The following is an 8714-nucleotide window of genomic DNA, read 5'->3' on the forward strand; positions in this document are numbered from 1 at the left end:
AGATAATCACTTATGCAAGAAAATTTAATTAGAAAGTAGTCATTCTCAATATCCACTAATTTGATTGGATTCGAAGGCTTCCATATGGTATGGATTTGATTGTGTAGAGTGTTATAACTAACTTTTCGACCAAGAACTTTAACCACAAGAGTGAAATCCATACTCTTGATGGCTAATTGTCGTACTCAATCTGAGAAATCAATAAATGGAATTCCATTTCGTTCCCCTATTTGGATATCTTCATCCAAGTCAAGAATGGTATCATCTTTTTTTCAGATTGGGAGTGGTTTTGCATCATACCAATAACCATGACCTTGCAATCCATAAGGCGAGACGTCGGCGTAATAGGGTGATCAGTCCGAGTTGAGGGAAGGTATGGGGGTTCGGGAGAGGGTTATCCCGCCGGCAAGGTTTTTTTTAATCTCTAGGACTACCGTGGGGTTCCGAGTTTGCAGGTCCATTTTGTTAGATTAAATCCTTAGTTATCATATAAATTTAGTTGTAATGTTTTAATACTTGAATTATTTATATTTTTAATAAATATTAAAGCAAGTAAACAAAATATAAATAAGTTTAAATAAATCAATATTTATCTCAAATTGCCAAATAATGAAGGATTGTTTCTGCACCAAAAATCATTCTTGAATTTTCAAATCATAAAAAAATTGCATTATAACGCAAAAAATATTTACTTCATCGCTTTGCATCTATACTTGCCACTCCTCTAAACCCTCCACTATAACTTATCAACGGGAAATTCGTAATTGAACATTTCACACGAATAAATGTCCCAATTCAATATCTCCTCATTTTTCTTTAAATAATTCGCATAATTTAGTTCCTCATTCGAACTTTTGTGTTGAATTTTCTAAATCACCAGATTCTCATATTCATAATTGGATTTTGGAAGATGTTAGCAAGAGGAAAGGGAGGTAAGGGACTAAACAAGGGTGGAGCAAAGCGCCACCGTAAGGTACTCTAAGATAATATCCATTACAACAAAACAAGTTTGTAGTGTTTTTTTAGTAATTGCCACTATTTTGTACATCTAGCGGCGTTTACAGAAGCAGCGTCACAAAATGGTAATATTCTGGGCATTTATTAGAATATGTTGCAATATTTATGCATCTAGAGTGGCGTTTCTAATAAAAACGCCGATGACGTTTTTGAGAAAACATTGCTACATATGATACTGTACAAAACAGGTGGAGGCAACAACATTCTTGGAGTCACTAGGGTTTACAGTAGTGTTAGAAGGGAAAAAGAGGGAGATACGCCCCAACCATCTGTCGGTTCTTCATCATGTTTCCGAACCTTTTTAGTATTCCGAGGAATATCCAAGATTTCATCAAAGGAGGCGATCAAGGTTATTTATGCTTTAGAGTAGTTGTTTATAAAATTGATTTTTACATGTATAAAATAAATACCCAAAAAACATATAAGTCGAAAATGAACCTCTAACTAAACCCATAAAAAAAAACAAAGATATCTACCAATCAGGCAGTTAATAAATTTGACATCTATAATTAACAAAACTACTTTAGCACACGCAAGCAATACTTCCCCCATTTCCATTACGCTTATCACTCAAAAGGCAACCCAATAATTTTTTTAATAGATGAATCAAACTCTCAATAATTTTTTTTATTTATAAAATATTATCTTCAGCCCATGAACCTTAAAAACAATAATGTTTTTTTTAATTATTTAAAGGTAAGTTAGTATCTTCCAAAAAAATTAAGAAGAAGACGATAGGCTCATTTCTCATTCCCCTACCTTACCGTCTTTTCTGTTTAGTTTTCCTTTACATTTTATTCGATTTAGGGTAAGACCCAAACAAAAAGGTAAAAGCTCGCTCTTTGACTCAGCACACGGAATTTCCTTTTTAAAAAAGGAAAATTTTATGATCTCTCACGCTTGTTGAGTTCCATGCAGGTAATTCTCTCACTCCTTGTGAGTCGATCTTGACTCGTCTGAGATTCGATCTCAAAGCGCACTGAGTTCATCTTTCTTTTTCCTTTTCTTTTCTTTTCTTTTAATAATATTTATTGGGTTCGTTTTCTTAGGAAAAGTTTAGATTAGTTTTTGTGAATTTCGATTTTTATGTTTGTTTTTTCCGAATAGTTTTTGTAAGGATTTAATCGGAGGATGGAGACTGCTTTTAAGCCGCGGATTGACTACGGAAAAGTAACCGTGAAAATTTGTGGAAACCGACCTTTCGATTAACTCCACTGAACTGACATGTATAATAGTTTGAGTCCTTTGGAATGTGGATATTGATGTTATTTGAACGTGATGAATTCTAGCTCGAGAAATAAGTTTTCTAAGTTAATTGTTTTTCTAATTTCTTAATTTCAACTTTCAGTACATAGAACTATAGAGGAAGTTTTGAAGGCCATCAGAGTTTCAAATATATGCGATAGGGCCTTTGTTTTCCTTTTTTACACTTTGGTATCAATTCATTTGGGGAAAGAATGGTGAAAGTCCTTTTGCAGTGTTGCAAATGTTATCTGGACGTCATTTCTCAGTGTAATAACATTTCCTAAGTAGCAGGAAATAAATTAGGTTATTTTTCTACTAGCATCGACTATTTTGAGTGGATTTTGCTGATAACATTGGGTTTGATTCACTCATTTCCACCGTTTGATCACTTTGGGGTTAATTTCCTACGATTTTGTTGCTCTTTTCAGGCTATAATCACTCTAGGAGCTTCTCAAATCAGGATTGTGCTTATTTATACTCAAGACATTGAAGGCTGCTTCCCATCAAGGAATGATTGACACTTGTGCAATGTCGGGGTTACTTAATGTATTGTTAATTCAACTGAATAATTATTTGGAGTTCTCTTTTTAGCATCATTCTGGATTTTGGCCTTTTTTGTTTTGTCTAAATGAAAGTATGTGGCTTCTGTAGGTGAACTTAGTTCTTTGTGCTGAGGATAACTAATATCAGTTATTTTTCATTTGTAGATTTTGCATATTGGATCTGTTGCTTTTATATGTTTATTATTTTTTGTATGTGTTTTGTTTTCAACATGTTCTGCCATGCTGATGTATATATGTGTGTGTGTGTTTAACTTGCTGATTTCTGATCATTGCTTCACCATTAAAATTCAATTGATTGAAATGCTAGTTTTCCGTTATAGATCATTGATGGTGAAATGTCTAGAATCTTCTTACCTTTATGGTCTATCTCTGATTCTCTGTAGTCTTAGTTGATTGTTCGTCATATTTTGGAATCACATAACTATCTATTAACTGGAAATTATACCTTGCATCTGATTGCAGTCTTCTGTCAATGGATCAGCATCAAATCTTCCAGGATATCTGCTCATTGATGTCCTGAATTCATGCTACTCTATTGTTTGTTTTTGCAGGAACTATTCAGGGCCTGCATAGTATTCATGGTAGCTTTAATGTTCCCAGCATGCCTGGTACTCTCACTTCACGAAACTCTACGTTAGGTAATATTCCAACTGGTGGGGTTCAACAACCTACTGAGAACCTTTCTGGGGGAAGATTTCTGTCAAATAATCTCCCTGTTGCTCTTTCTCAGGTACTTCTAATATTTCCATTGTATTATGATGTGATTTCTTTGGTTGCAGTAGTAGAAACTGTACATGTTTTCTCTCCCTTCTTGCTTGTCATTAGGAAAAACGCACATGGAAAGAAAATTGAAGGGAATTAAATCTTACATTCTTGTAATACGTATTTCATTTTTTTTCTGGACACCCTTTTGCAGTTATCTCATGGCGGTTCGCATGAAGTTGGTGGTTACCTGGAATTCTCCCAACTTCTGCAGCAATTGGTAACCGAAATGCTGTTCCAGGGTTGGGAGTTTCCCCAATTTTGGGAAATACAGTTCCTAGGATAACAAGTTCTATGGGGAACATGGTTGGTGGGGGCAACATTGGAAGGAGCATAAGCTCTGGTGGAGGATTATCTATACCTGCTCTTGCTTCTCGCCTGAATTTAAGTGCCAATGGTGGATCTGGAAGTTTAAGTCTGCAGGGTCAGAATAGGTTGATGAGTGGGGTGCTTCCTAAAGGTACGTTATTGTGAACAATTACCCCTACATGTCATCTTGAAAACAAGATCACTGTTTATGTGTGCCCTCAGCAGAAAGCAGAATAGGTTAATGAGTGATGTGCTTCCTTGATATTTTTATTTTTTGATGAGTTTTTGGATTCATTTCTTGCATTGCTCTTCATAGCTTCCACCAGTAACTTCTAACTTGTAATTGTTAGAAGTTAACTTGATTCTTATTCTTAGCTGATACACGTTTAGCTGTAATTGTTCCTGTGAATGACCCTTTCTGGATTCAGGATCTCCTCAGGTAATGTCAATGTTAGGCAATTCTTATCCGACTGCTGAGGCCCCACTTTCCTGCAGCCATGTTCAAGCTGTGAACAATCTTAGCTCTATGGGAATGTTGAATGATGTGAACTCAAATGACAATTCCCCTTTTGACATAAACAATGACTTCCCTCAGTTGACTGGTCGGCCTAATTCTGCAGGACCTCAAGGACAATTGGGTAACTGAACAAAGATGCTTTCTAAATCTTTCATTTTGTCTTTGTCCTGCTGCTGAAGTTTTAACATTTTAAGTTAAACATTTTAAGGTTCATTACGAAAAAAAGGTCCAAGTCCCATCGTTCAACAAAACCTCCTTGTTCTGACCAGGATTTAAAGGTGCACGAAGTTCTCTGACCAGATTTTGTTTGTGTATTTTTTTCTTTCTGGTTGACATAACTCAATGATTTATTCCCTTCTCACTTCTTATGTACTTCAGAATCCATTTTTAAGTCTACTTAATTTTCCAGACATTCTTGTGTTTTAGCTGTCTACTGAATTTTTGGCAGCCTTATCTATGCATTTTATAGCATACCTCCTTGTTCTGATGCTTGGTTTTAAAAGGCGCAGCCAGGCACTGAAGGCGCCCGTCTGGGATGAGGCAAGGCGAGATACAAGAGGCGCGTGCCTCTGGGCTTTAGGCGCCGGGCGCAGTGCCTTTTGGATTCTTTTCAAAGTTTTTAATAAGTAGAACAGATTAAAGAAGAAAGAAGATAAAAAAAAAAATTGCAGTAGTAAAATATGAAGAAGACTGCTGAAGAAATTAGAAAACTCTTTCTTTTATCACATTTTCTCATTTCTTGACCCTAATATTTGACCATTAACAAGCCCAACCCTAGAGCCCAAATTTATAGTCTAACTCTAATGTTTATTTATTTATAACAAACCATTATAACTTCTTCCACCCTTTGTCTGCTTTTAACCCAAAGTATATGCATTTTTAGAAATCTAATTATTTAATAATACATAATTAATTTTAATTTTTAAATTAATTAAATATTAATTACTTAATAAATTTTATTAAATATAAAAATTATTTTTTATAATAATTACAAATTTTAAATTGGTAATAAAATAAATTTGTCTCATTTAAAAATAAATGAAATAATAGTTTTAAATATTAAAAACTTTAAGTATAAATCAATACATTGTAGACAAGTATATTAGGAGTTAACCGGTGGGTAATGAGTATAAATATACTCATACAATTAATTTATAAACTTGTTAGCATAGATATGTTTATAATATTGTTTTAAGTATAAAATATGTTTCATAAAAAATTTATAGGTTTTTTAGTATAAAAGTGCACCTCGCTAATGAAAGGCGCGTGCTTGCACCTTGCGCCTAGGCTCCAGGGGCCTTTTCGCCTTGTGCCTTTTAAAACCAAGTTCTGATGTTATTTGTTTTTAAAGTCATTAGGTGTTTGACCTTATTATTCAATATTGTACAGGTGGTAATCCTGATTATGGAATGGATTTGCACCAAAAAGACCAACTTCATGACAATCCCGTGTTAATGATGCAATCTCAGCACTTCTCTGTGAGTCTCTAAGTCACTATGTTTTCAGAACTGAAATTTATTTTCTTCATATTTATGTATAAATAATTGCATCTTTATGAGTATTTATTTTTCATTCTGAAATAGATTATCATCTTCATTATATATTGCCTCCACTTGTGTGCAATTTTGCACAGATGGGGATGCCTGCAGGATTTAACTTGGGTGGATCATATTCTTCTCATCACCCCCAACAGCAACCGCAACATGCTCCATCGGCCAGTGACAGTGGAGTCACCTTTTCACCTGTAAACAACCAAGATCTTCTCCATTTACATGGCTCTGATATTTTCCCATCTTCACATTCCAGCTACCACTCACAGGTGTGGTAGTCTAGTGCTGTAAATGGTTTCTGGCAAATGTAACTAGTCGGCTAACAGAGGGTAGAAGGAAAATATATATCGTCTTTCTCTAATGGTACTTGGGACAGATTCATATCTGATCTGAAAATTATCAAATTCGGAAAGTGTTTCAGTAGCTTGATTGAATTGAGACTCATTGTTGGTCAAACTGGAAGAATGCCTCATATAACAGCATGAGAAATGAAGGATTCTTTGATAGTTGAAGAAATTGGTTTGACTTCCTTTGTTGGACAAATCATATACGCATTTGATTTCTCTATCTATGTTTTCTCTTATTTGGTAGATGTTACATCGAATTACTCCTAACATTCTCTTTAATCTTTGGTTCAGACCAGTGGGCCACCTGGGATTGGGCTAAGACCTCTAAATTCCTCAAATTTGGTTTCTGGTATGAGTTATGGCCAGCTCATCCAGCAATATCAGCAGCATCAAAACCAGTCCCAATTCCGACTTCAACAGATGTCAGCTGTTGTTCAGTCATTTAGGGAACCTGGGATGAAATCAATGCAGGCTGCACAGTCTAATCCTGACCCATTTGGATTACTTGGTTTGCAAAGTGTGCTAAGGATGAGTGATCCTGATCTGACTTCTCTTGCTCTTGGAATTGATCTAACAACACTTGGGTTAAATTTGAATTCGTCGGAAAATCTTTACAAGACATTTGGCTCTCCATGACCTGATGAACCGGCTAAGGGTTATCCAGAGTTCACTGTCCCACAATGTTATTAGGCAAAGCAACCTCCCGATTTACATGTGAGATGTGTTTCTCTTTTTGTACTTTTCTAATCTACTAGATGCGAATATCTGAATTAGTATACTTTTTTCTATACTTCTGATTTACTTTTGGGGCATGCAGCAAGGTTATTTTTCAAAGTTCACGGTGGATGCATTGTCTATATATTTTACAGGCGCGTTTTAATAAATTAGTGGCTTTTCAGTTGCATTTTTAAGATCTTATTCTTAGCCATCTTTATGTTTGTTTCTAATACAGCATGCCAAAAGATGAAGCTCAGTTATATGCTGCAAATGAACTGTATGCTCTCTTTTGAATGAATCGTTATGAACTCCTAATGCATCATTTTATTTCTTCCTTCCTCTAAAACCCATTATTGCAGTTACAATAGAGGCTGGTTTTACCATAAGGATCACCGGTGCTGGTTCGTAAGGGTTCCCAACGTTGAGTTACTAGTCAAGACAAACACCTACGAGAGGGGTTTTTATCATTGTTTTGATCCGACCACATTTGAAACAGTCCGCAAGGTTGAAACTACCCTATTCCTTCTGAATTATTTATTTTTTTTTATAAAAAAAACTGATATTGACTATGTCTAGTTGCGGACAATTATTTTGTGACTGCAGGATAATTTCTTTATTCATTACGAGATGTTGGAAAAAAGACCAGCATTACCTCAACATTAACAAGTTCTTTTTCCCATTTACAATGTAAACGCACGGGTATGTAAGTCATTCATTTGCGTTACTCATTTTTTTATTATTAGCAATTTTCATTCCCCCCCCCCCTTTTTTCAATGAGCAGCCATTGTAGCCCCCATTTTTTTGTTCATCATACAATCAATGAATGAATGGTCTAGCGACCCATTAAGGGCTTGGTTTTTGGTAACCTGTTAACTCTTAATGAACGGTAGTAATTTTGAGGATAGGATAACATTTCAATATCGTAAATATAAGATCAGCATTCTTAATTTAGATATGGATATGGGGATATAATTTGTAAATATTTTTAAACTCCTAGACATACTTGGAACAAGACTAATCATACTGTCAGATATGTGCCTAAACTAGGGATGGCAAACGGGCGGGTCGGGTGCAGATACCCCCTCCCCCATCCCCATATCCACCTAATATTTTTCAATCCACCACCCGCCCACCACCCATGATGGGTAAAAAATTTCAAATCCACACCCGCTAACTCAGGTACATTCTCTAATCCATCTCCATACCCACTATCCAACAACAGTGATTCTTTGATAAATGCATGATGATTTCAACCAAATATGGGAATAGGGGATGCGTCATATATGAGTGTATTGTTTCGTACTTCACGCTCAGGCCAACGATCGGTGACAACTCAGTATGGGACTTTCAGGCCATATTTCGCTTGAATAAATATGTTAGGCAATAATCTTCTCGTATCTTCGGTTTGCTTTAGAAATTATAACTATGTTATCCAACAAGAAAATCTATATTGGATTAGAAAAGAAAGAAAATTATGTTTTTTAGTAAAACAAGAAAGGGCAATTGAATTACACGCATATGATTCAATGACATTATATATATTTATATTTCCCTATCATCTGCTTTCTTTGAACTAAACTATTCCATCAAAATTATGAGAAATTATCATCGAATTTAACCAAAAAAGCTGAGAACATATAAGTTTTGTCAAAGCAAACTAAGATGATTTAAGACCTCCTAAAATAGA

General features: G+C 35.2%; 1 pseudogene; it reads left to right on the plus strand.

Annotated features, from left to right (window-relative positions):
* Positions 1-1756: 1756 nt before the first annotated feature.
* On the plus strand, positions 1757-7780 carry LOC120140965 (annotated as a pseudogene).
* Positions 7781-8714: the final 934 nt, after the last annotated feature.

Source organism: Hibiscus syriacus, unplaced genomic scaffold, assembly GCF_006381635.1.
Source record: "Hibiscus syriacus cultivar Baekdansim isolate YM2019G1 unplaced genomic scaffold, ASM638163v2 tig00002237_pilon, whole genome shotgun sequence".
Taxonomy (NCBI): domain Eukaryota; kingdom Viridiplantae; phylum Streptophyta; class Magnoliopsida; order Malvales; family Malvaceae; genus Hibiscus; species Hibiscus syriacus.